Source organism: Sminthopsis crassicaudata, chromosome 2 (assembly GCF_048593235.1).
Source record: "Sminthopsis crassicaudata isolate SCR6 chromosome 2, ASM4859323v1, whole genome shotgun sequence".
Taxonomy (NCBI): Eukaryota; Metazoa; Chordata; class Mammalia; order Dasyuromorphia; family Dasyuridae; genus Sminthopsis; species Sminthopsis crassicaudata.
This window is the reverse complement of record NC_133618.1, coordinates 330,060,159-330,072,181: the sequence shown is the minus strand read 5'-3', so window position 1 is coordinate 330,072,181 and position 12,023 is coordinate 330,060,159. Positions and strand designations below refer to the sequence as shown.

The 12,023-nt window shown below is 35.1% G+C and overlaps 1 protein-coding gene across 4 annotated transcripts in view; it reads right to left on the bottom strand.

Moving 5' to 3' along the window:
• SYNE2 (spectrin repeat containing nuclear envelope protein 2) overlaps nucleotides 1–12,023 on the bottom strand; it is a 385,421-nt gene that overhangs the window by 327,228 nt on the left and 46,170 nt on the right. The gene's annotated exons all lie outside the window — the stretch shown is intronic.

Below are 12,023 nucleotides of genomic sequence, written 5' to 3'. Positions count from 1 at the left end.
TGTCTAAATAGTCTGCAATCTCCGCCACAAATGACACATAGGGAAAAAGCAAGTCAGCCATTCAGGGGAAAGAATTCCCTGATACCCTTTGTTGTCCTCAACTATTTTCAATGCCTTGGGAACTGGACTTAATATATTGTATTGCTGGAAGCCTATTACTTAAGAGAACACTTTCAGTCAGCTTAGATGAGCTGGTTGGACAGGATCTCCACATGCCCAGAAGACACAGTCACCAACTCACTGTGCCAGAAGGAATCCCTGGAAGATTCCCACACTCCTTCTGAAAGGGTACCAACCTTTGAGAGATCAAATCAGATAATGTTTATGAAGCGCAGTTATAGTAACAAACAAACCTGATTCCAGAGTGAACAAAAATGTCATTTTTTAAAATCGAGAATTATAACTTGTCCTCACCAAATCAGAAGTAAAAAATATACTTAACTGAATTTTAGCTACTTCCATTTTACTCTAGTAAGATTGAAATAGTACAAAATCAGAAATCAAAAAGAAGAAAAAAAGGACTTAGATATAGTCATATATGCTTATATATATGTTGTTCAGTCATGTCCAAATCTTTGTTTTCTTGGCAATGATACTGAATTAGTTTGCCATTTCCTTCTCCTGCTCACTTAATAAGGAGAAAATAAGCAAATGAGGTTAAATGACTTGCTAGGTTCACAAAGTTAGTGTCTGAAGTCAGATTTGAACTCAAGAAAATGAATGAGTTTTCTTGACTCCAGGACCAGCACTTTGTGCACTAAGGCCCCACCTAGCTTCTTACTTATATAGTTAGTATTTATATAGGACCTTGAGGTTTGCAAAGTACTTTATGTTTTCTAATATAATCCTCACAGCAACTCTGTCAGGTGGGTATTATTACTATCCCCATTTTACAGAAGAGGAAATGGAGGTTCTTTTAGGCTAAGTGGCTTGTCTAGGGTATCCCAACCAGGAAGTGTCTTAGATAGATTCAAATCCAAAGCCAAAACTCCCATGGGTACATATCGTTTATGTTAGAATACAAACCCTTAAGGACAGAAACTACTCCATATTTGTCTTTTCATCCCCAGCAACTAGCAAATTGTCTATCACAAAGTAAATGCTTAATATCGGTTGGTTGATAATTCATGAATAATATGATCAGCCCAAGAGTAATCTGGGACCTTTAGTTCTATAGCATTTAGATGGTTATCCAGAAAGTGTACAAGTTGGCCAAATAACCACATTCTAAATACTAAAAGCAAAATAGAGGCACAAACTGATAATAATTAAAAATGGGAGAAGCCAATGGTAGAGTAGCAGGATGATGTGCAGCCTACCTTACCCTTCCCAGTCCTGATCGTGAATGCAAGAGAAAAGATCACAGCAAGTCATTTTTCTAGCCTAGATAAGCATAGACAGACAGAGAGAGCTATGAACACTGAGGATAGGGTCTGGTCAGGAATGGCTCCATATAACTTTCTAGCATCAGGACAAAAAGATTCTAACATTAGCAAATAGGAGCTCAATCTGGCTCAGTTTGCAAGAATAGATGCTAACTGGCCACTGTTGCTTACTAACCAGTTTCAGATCTGGGGCTGCTGGGGATGGAGTGAGGTGGAGAATGGTAGGGGGAAACGGTTATCTGTACCTCAGGGTTGAGTTCCAGAAGGAGAGGGAATCTGGGCCTTAGGCTGTGGTCTAAGCAAAGAATTAACTGCATACAGCAGCTGACTTCCAAACTGAAGTCTCTAACTACCTTTCAAAAATATCAAACTGGATGTCCAGGAGACACATTCAATTTCGTATATCCCAAATAGAACTTAGTATGTTTTCCTTAACTCCCACCTCTGACTTCCCTATTATTAGTGAGAGGAATATAATCCTCCCAATCTCTCAGGCTGTCAACCTATTAGACATCAGGAACTCCTCACTATCTCTCACCCTCTCTCCTCATGTCCAAGTCACCATTGCAATATCTCTCAAATACACTCAAATACATTTAATCTAAATCTAATTAGTAATTATACACAAATGACAGTTCCTCTTATCCATATGACCCCAAATCAATTATCAATCAGTGAGATTGCAGACCATGGAAGGAATTCTTTTCTTAGGAGTCTACCACTCTTCAAAAACAAAACAAAACAAAACAAAACAAAAACAACAACAACAAACAAACAAACAACAACAACAACAACAACAAAAACAACAAACAAACAAACAACAAAAAAAAATTGTCCTAAGATGTCTCTATTGCTTACAACTTCTAACTTTTTTCTTTTTCTGGACAGTCTTATTATCTAAAAGCTCTACCTTCCTTGATAAAAGGTCCCAAGCAGGCATAGATTGGATTCTGGTGAGGGTTATAGCTCCCACCAGGGAAAGAAATTGGGCATTTTAAAGTTAGAAGCTACCTTATTTACAACCTATAAATAACTGAGCTTATTCTAACATTAAGAAGTGAGCAAATGGCTTCCCTTTAAGAAACACCTAAATTCTATCTCATAAATTATGCTTAGGCCATTTAATAACTTTCAGCTTGTAAAGGTAAATTAATAAACCTAAAAAAAGGAGAAACTTGTCATCTACTCCTACCAGTCCTATAATTGAAAGGAGGTTCCAGAAGCTTTCTTTTATCTCTGAAGCCAGTAATGACCCCTTTTCATTTATGCTTTTCATGACCTCCTCCCTCATTCCACTCTCAGCCATTAATCCTCATAAGATCATGAGGATCAAATAAGTTAATATTTTTAAGACGCTTAGCATGATGTCTGGCACATAGTAAGTATATAAATGCTAGCTACTATTGTCATTGAGGGAAGTTAGGTGGCACAGTGGATAGAGTGCCAGGTCTTGAGTCAGGAAGGACTTTTCTTTTCTCAGACACTAGCTGTGACCTTGGACAACTCACTTAATTCTGTTTGTCTTAGTTTCATCATCTGTAAATTAAGCAAGAGAAGGATGACAAATCATGCCAATATCTTTGCCTTAAAACCCCCCAAAGAGGTCACATGATTGAACAACAATAAAAAAACAACAAACTTTACATATCACCTAGGCATTGTAAAATGCTCTTCACAAAGTTGGCTCTTACAAGTAAGTTCATTTAAGAGAGTTGAATTGAAGTGAACTGCTAGTTGGCACAATATAAATTCTGACACTTTATATTTGTTTTATACCAGCTCAAAATAATTTTATTCAATTGTTTTCTGTCATCTTATACAATATAAATTCCTGAGAAGCCCAGTGAAAACTGATTTTTATAAGTTAACTTTTAAATGCATTAGATCTCTTTAAGTGAGTTGTAACATCAAAACTTTTATATGCAAAGAGTTATTTTATAAAGCAAATAAACTAGGGAACAAGTACTTTGTACACATGCATTCATACATTAGGATACTTCAAAGTGAGATATGTTCATTGTGATTTTTCTATAAAAAAATCATCAGATGTCAGATTGGCTAGAATGACAGGGAAAGATAATGAAGAATGGTGGAGTGGATGTGGGAAAACAGAGACACTGATACATTATTGGTGGAGTTGTGAAAGAATCCGGCCATTCTGGAGAACGATTTGTAACTATGCTCAAAAAGTTATCACGTGCATACCCTGTGCATATCCTTTGACCCAGCAGTATTACTACTGGGCTTATATACCAAAGAGATTTTAAAGAAGAGAAAGGGACCTGTATGTGCAAGAATGTTTGTGGCAGCCCTCTTTGTGGTGACTAGAAACTGGAAACTGAATGGATGTCCATCAATTGGAGAATGGCTGAATAAATTGTGGTATATGAATATTATGGAATATTATTGTTCTGTAAGAAATGACCAACAAGATGATTTCAGAAAGGCCTAGAGAGACTTACATGAACTGATGCTGAGTGAAATGAGCAGGACCAGGAGAGATCATTATGTACTTCAACAATAATACTATATGATGATCAATTCTGATGGACGTGGCCCTCTTCAACAATGAGATGAACCAAATCAATTCCAATAGAGCAGTAATGAACTGAACCAGCTACACCCAGCGAAAGAACTCTGGGAGATGACTATGATCCACTACATAGAATTCCCAATACCCCTATTTTTGTTCACCTGCATTTTGGATTTCCTTCACAGGCTAATTGTACACTATTTCAAAGTCCGATTCTTTTTGTACAGCAAAATAACTGTTTGGACATATATACATATATTGTATTTAACTTATATTTTAACATATGTCACATGTATTGGTCAACCTGCCATTTGGGGGAGGGGGGTGGAGGGAAGGAGGGGGAAAATGAGAACAAAAGGCTTGGCAATTGTCAGTGCTGTAAAATTAGCCATGCGTATATCTTGTAAATAAAAAGCTATAATAATTTTAAAAAATAAAAAATAAAAAAATAAGAAAATCATCAGATGAAAAAACAACTTATAGTTGGCCAAAAATATTATACTGACATTCATAAGCATTAGCATCACCACTTTCATCTTTCATCTATATCTTTTTCTCCTAAGAGAATAGCAATATGTAGGTAAAGGAAAAGGACTCAAAACCACATGAAAATTCAATGAAAAAATGAAGCTAAAGAAAATGCAAAAAATATAAAATTATCTCTAGGTATGTTTCCTGAGTTTTATCACTACCATTTCTATTTCTCAGGCTACCCTAATTTTTTTTTTTAAGCCCCATATCACTTTTCATCAGTCATCAGAAAGATGAATCACTATATTTTTAAGGCAGACATTCCTATATTTTTCCAGGTGTGTTATTCCAAATCAGGGTGGGGGCCATCTTTGGGTGTGACAATGTAGATAAGAGATAAGTTTCCACTTTCAAAGCCAAGCTACCATTACAAATGAATTCAGACAGGACCAGCTCCATTTAACAAAGGTAAGAATATCAGCTGTTAAAAAAAAAGATTAATTTTTCCCTGTACTTTTTTTTTAAATCTTGATAGAATGGATCATGAATATTTGGTCAAAAGCCCTGGTTTTTGAGACCTGGAATATGTTCTTGGAGTACACAGATATTTTGTTGTTTTTCAGTCATATCTAACTCTTCATAACCTCATGGACCAGAGCAGAGCCTACGATCCATGAGGTTAAAGGTTGACATTTCTTTCTCCAGTACTCCAGTACTCCAGTATTCCAAGCCTGGTACTCTATTCTCTAAGCCAGTGGTCCTCAAACTTTTTAAATAGGGGGCCAGTTCCCTGGCCCTCAGACTGTGGGAGGGTCAGACTACAGTAAAAACAAAAACTCACACTCTGTCTCAGCCCCTCAGCCCATTTGCCATAACTCGTCGGCCTCATAAACATCCTCAGCCAGTAGCATCTGGCCCTTGGGCTGTAGTTTGAGAATCCCTGCTCTAAGCCATCTAGCTACCTCTATGACACACAGACATACTGCACCTAAATATTTTAGCAACCAGTCCTATCATTTTTAATGTAGTTTATCAAATCTACACAATTTTTCCTCAGAAGCCTTTGATCACATTCTTTCAAATAAGCATAGTTAACTACTAAGTTAAGTATCTGGCAGTGACTATATGTTCTCTAATGAAATTACCTACAACCTTCAAATTAGTACCAATTGCCTTACTTCAGCTCATTGCTTTTTAAGGGAACAGGCCAATGTGGATTCACAAGGAATTCACCTGCTAGCCTAAATTTATAAAAGTTGAAGACAGAACATGGAAGCAAAAGCAAACAAAACAGTAGAAATAAGAATATCATACTATCTGAGGCAAATAAAGGGCAATGAAAGGGTGTTGAAGTTTTTAAAACTAGATGAAGGGAACTAGATGAAGGAATCAAAAGAAGAGAGAACAGCTACACAAGTAGATGGCATAAAGATAAATACTCGCAACAGAGAGAAGACCAATTTGCTCAAATCTTATTTTGACTTTGCTTTTTCTGTCAAGGAGAATGACTTTTGTATTTGCAAAGAGAGACAGAAATGAGAGCAATAGGGTTGTACAGAGCATTCGAGGCAATGAACCTAGAGGATCACCTAAGAGAACATGAAACAGGATCCCCTAAAATTTTCTAGAGATTTGAAGGACAAATGTGACCAAATATTGAAGGACCTGGTAGAAACAATAAGATGACAAAGCTATCCCCATACTGGCCACTGAGCAAGGAGTCACTAAGTCACTGGATCTTTAATAAGAGGCAATCTACTCTTTGCCTCTTTTTTCTTCCAGCCCAGAGATTATGTTGGGGTTGTTTAAAGTGCTTCCACAATGACAATAGAAGGAATGACCTTTTCGTCCACTGTTCCCATGTAGACACTTAGAGCAGGCTTTACTTTGCCTGCTAAGCTGAGCCTGGGCTCAACTGGTTTTCCATTTTGGGATTCCTTCTTTGAGCACAGATGACTGATAAATGATTCCCAAAGATGAGCCTGTCTAGGTTTGTAGCACTCAGAAGTTTCTAAGGGAGCCTTACAGCATACTTCCTGTGAGGGCCCCATAGGCCCATTCCCACACATGTATCATTCAAAGTCCCATGACTATCAGAGAGTTGATATAATAAATAAGGAATTAGAAAGAGATCACCTATTTGATTTTAATTAATACTGTAAGAATATATCTTCTTAAATATGAAAAGATCTGATAACTGTGTTTACCAAAATATTGTGAGATATTTGAAAGATCATAGAAAATAGGAGGATACTACAAGATCTGAGAAAAGAAAATGTTGTCTCTGTTTTCAAAAAAAAAGAAGAAGGAAGAGGAAGAGGAGGAGGAGGAAGAGGAGGAAGAGGAGGAGAAGGAGAAAGAGGAGGAGGAGGAGAAGAAGGAGGAGGAGGAGGAGGAGAAGGAGGAGGAGGAGAAGGAGGAGGAGGAGAAGGAGGAGGAGGAGAAGGAGGAGAAGGAGAAGGAGGAGGAGGAGGAGGAGGAAGAGGAGGAAGAGGAGGAGAAGGAGAAGAAGGAGAAGAAGGAGAAGAAGAAAGAGGAGGAGGAGGAGGAGGAGGAAGAGGAGGAGGAAGAGGAGGAGGAGGAGAAAAGACACAGTCTGTATAAGCCTAAGTATTTGACCTCAATTCCTGGGAAAATTCTAAAAGTGTTCATTTATGGTTCATCTAGCAAAGGAAGTGGTAATTACAAACAGCCAGTTTGGCTTCATCAAGAACAGGTGATGTCAGAGTAATTTTATTTCCTTTTTCATAGGATTATTAAACTGGAGAGTGAGAAGATAGCTATAGATACATTTTACCTAGATGTTAACAAAACATTTGGCAAAGTACATCATACTATTCTTATGTGACTTTATCTAGTTTAAATGATAATATAGTTAGAATGATATGGACCTGGTTGAATGATCTCAATCAGGGAGTAGTTGTTAAAGGTTCAAAGACAACTTGGCAGAACATCACCAGGAGACTACCTCAGGGATCTGTACTTGTCCCATGCTATTTATTACAATGGTAAATGTCAGTGACTGGGACAAATGCATAGAGAGCAAGCTAACAATTTGCAGATAATACAAAATTACAAACAAAAGTTAAGACTTTGAATGGCAAATCAGGGTTCAGAAAAATCTTAACAGAGTAAAATACTGGATGAATCTAAAAAGATCAAATTCAAATGAAATAAATGTAAAGTCTTACAAGTGGGTTCAAAAAATCAACTTTCTTAGTAGAAGATGGAGGAGATGAGTAGAGAATGGAATAGCTGAAAAATATCTAAGTGTTCTCTAGGGGATTGCAACCTCACTATGAGTTAATAATATGATGTGACAGCTATAGAAGTTAATGGGATCTGGGGCAAGAGGAATTTAAGAATAAGGAAGTCTGTAAATATTTTCTCTGGGTCAGATTAGTTGTCAGTCAATAAGCATTTATTAAGTATCTATTATATATCTATTATATATATGTATATATATATATATATATAAAGTATTGATTATATATGTCTATATGTGCTAGGCACATTTTCTACCAGCTGCACTGCTTTTGGACTTCTTTACACTTTTCCATCATATCCTCCTGCCTCATGAAACTTATCATTGGGAAATAACATTTTCTTTGAAGATTGAATAAACCTTGATACTTAAATCTCCTCAGTATGTCATCAGTATTCACCTTGTGTCCTTCTAATGGGAAAGACCTCTGATAGTGGTGAAGGGCATTAGGTCTATGTCATATGAAGATTGATAGAATCGAGAAGTTTAGCCTGGAGGAAAGACAACTCCAAGATGGCTGTCTCCAGGTGTTTGAAGAGAAATTAGATTAATTCTATTTGCCTGCATGAGGGAAAACCAGAAACAATGGGTGGAAGTTGTAAAGACATAAATTTAAGCTAGACATCAAGAAAACCTTCTAAAAATTAGAAAAATCTAAAAGTGGGATGGATTGTCTTGAAAAATATTGATCTCTCCCTCCTTGAGGAGGAGGGCTCTTTAAGCAGAGGATTATTTTGTTGGGTAGGTAATAAACATAATGACCACTTGATTATACATTGGGTATAGATTGCAACATATGGCCCCAAAGGTTCTTTCCAACTCTAAAATTCTGTATTCTGGGGAAAATAACTCATTTTATGATTATGCTTTTATTCAAAGGAACATGTTGTTGGCTAACCCATAGTTATTGAGGAAACACTGCAGACCATATGCTATGTATCAACATGACTAGACTTCATCAATGATAATTTTGCAATGATGTCAAACTCAAATAGAAATAGGAACCTTTAATCCATACATAAGGATTCCCACAGGTCACATATCAACTTAATTTTAAAATGCAACATAAAAACAACTAAATAAAATACAACATTAACTATGTTTTATTGTATTTATGTCTTTTATTAAATATTTCCCAATTACATTTTAATATGGTTCAGGACACTTTTATAAATATTGAATGGTTGGTGGTGAATGTTTGATATTTCTACTTTAAATTACAACTCAAATGTTACTCCCTCCAAGTAGCCTTTTAGTCAGACATTCTTAACATTCTATAATAGTATTTGACATTCCAATGAAATCCACAGATTTCTCAGAATGTTGTTTTTAAATATATAAAACAAAATACATATGTCAATATGCAAAACTAATTATATTGACATAGTTATCAAAGTTTTTTAAAACATCCATGAATTCCAGGTTAAGAAGACCTGTCAATAATGACTCTTCCCCCTCAGATTTTACCTATTATTTTGTCCCTCTCTTCTATACTTGCCTTACATAATTTTGTACTTAAAATCTCTAACATGACAAGGAGTAGGTTTTATCTAAACTTTTATCTTCAGTTTTTTTTAACTCCATCAGAACTTATATATAGAATGTTGGATACAGTAGTTGCCACATAAATTAACATTTAACAAATTTTACCCCATAAAATAATATTAATAAACAATTTTACATCGTTAGATAAAAGATTTAAGGGAGAAAAAAAGACTCAAAAACAAAGCTTTACATAGATGATAGCATTTACTAACAGAAACAATAAAGGGGAAGATATAGAGAGAAAGATAAAATGCTTTGTTTTGGAAATATGAAGTTTTACATAACAGTGGGCAGGTGGGTAGAGATGTTCAGAAGACAATTGGTTTCGTGAGCCTGAACCTCAGAATAACAGTTATAGATTTAAGGGTGTTTTAAATAGGAGTGATCTTTAAAGCCACATGTTGTTTCTGTTTTTAAAAAAGTAGAAGAAAATAGATAAATATATAAAGTAGATGAAATAGCCAAGGCATAAGAAGAAAAGAAAAGGAGGGGAAACAGACATTAATTAAGTATGAACCAAGCAATATGCTAAGTGCTTTAGAAATATTATTTGATCCTAACAGTAATCTTGGGAAATAGATACTATTATCATTCCTATTTTTATAGCTGAGGAAAACTTGAGACAGGTAGAGATTGACTTGTCTAGGGACACATGGCTAGTAAATGTCTGGAATCAGATTTGAACTCACCCTGACTCCAATTCCAGAGATTTATCCAATGTACAATCTAGCTGCCTCTGCCTGTTTGCAATAAGAAAATGACTGAGGGCACATGCTTGGGGAACAACAACATTTACAAGGTGGAGAAAAAAGAACTACCAAAAATGAGAACTGTTTGGTAGATCAAAAAACAGGAACAACCATTCTGGAAAGCAATTTGGAATTATACACAAAAAATTACTAACCAGTGTATGCTCTTTCACTCAATTATACCACTACTAAACCCATACCTAAAAGAGATGAAAAAAAAAAAAAACCAGAAAAAGATCCTGTATGCACAAAAAGAACAGTTCTTTTTGTGGAATACAAAAACCAAAATACTGGAAACAAAGGGGACACCTGTCAACAGGCTGAACAAATTGTGGTATATGAATGTGGCAAAATACTATTAGGCTATAAGAAATGAAGAAATAGATCATTTCAGTCACAGAAAGACTTGCATATATTGATGCAGAGTAAATAATAACTAGAAAAGCAAATTAAATTAACTCAGAGGACTTTCTATAAACTGATGAAGAATGAAATGAGCAGAACCACATTTCTACACTAATAACAATTCTGTAAACACAAATAGATTTGAAAACTAGAAGACTTGATCAAAAGAATTACCATTCATGATACCAGAGGGCTGATGATGAAATATGCTATCCACCATCTGATAAAAAGGTGATGAACTTAGGGTACAAAATGAGGTTTTTTGTGTTTCTGTTTTTCTACAACCAATGAGGGAATTTGTTTTGTTTGACTATGCCTATTAATATGGGATGAGGAATTTGTTCTTTTCTCCTCAATAAGATGGCATATTGGATTAGAAAGAAAATGGATTTCTACTGATTAAAAGAAACATTAACTTAAAAAAAACTATGAGTTTTGGGAGAAAAGAAAAATAAACAAACATTGACAAAAGAAAAAGGATTCTTTGCTCCCCCTTTTTTTTAATGGTTTCTTACCAGCAAACACAGATTTGATTTTACTTATGGACAAATAAAAAAGATGAAGATCTAACCCAACATTCATTAAGTATAAACTGAAATCTATAAATCTTATTCTGTGAACTAAGGCTAACCTTCCTACACATTGATATAATTTGGCTGTCTTTACTATACATGTCCTCTTGATCAGCAGTAAACTGTGTTTATTTTTTCAAGTTTTAATAGAAAAATAAGCAGTAGCAAATTAAAAAATCATTTTATTTAGCTTAGCAAATATTTATACAAATGTTGGAATAGATCTACGATCTCTTAAATGTAAAGATACAATTATTAATAAAAGAGGTTTATGTTCCTAGTACAGGGTTGGTTGCCAAAAGAGCACCTGAAGACTAGATCAGGCCACCCCATTCTCCAAGATCTATTGTCAAAAATTATAGAAAATATTCTTAAAACATTCATTAGAAATGCTTTCGGATGAGGAAATAATTTGTAAATCTTCACTTGGTTTAATATTATGTTCTATGCCCCACATTGCATTGAAAACCAAGAAGCAGACATAATTAGAGATGATCAAAGAGATGCATAATCACTATCTTCATTCAGTTCTGCAATCTTTCAGTTAAGATAGAAGCTGAATTCTATTTCTAAATATAACTCTATGTAGACTGAGTTACTGAAAAATAATTTCTTTTAAAAAATTAATCTCTATCCAATCCTGTAACCATGCATTTCAGCTGCCTACATATTGCATTGCTCTGTGCAGATAGTAACTTAAATGTCTTCTGTATAAGGCACTATAGCTTTATATCAAAATAGCTAGAATTCCTAAGAATTAGTTTGCCTTTTTACCCTCAAAGAGAGGATCTAGATTAATCAAAAGATTATCAAATTTGAAAGTTAAAATATTTTAAAAACAACTGTGCATATTGGTCATCAACTTTTAAAATAGTAACTTAAAGATAAACTAGTGTATACAAATTTTATCATCACACACACACAGCAAACAAACACAACAACAAATAGAACAGAGGTTCTTAAACATTTCTGGTGTCATGAACCCCTTTGGAAATCTATTAAAATTTGTGGAACCCATCTTAGGATATCAAGTTGGCTCATTTCAATTGTGTCCAACTCTTTGTGACCCCGTGATTTGCCTTTTCCAGATCACTTTTC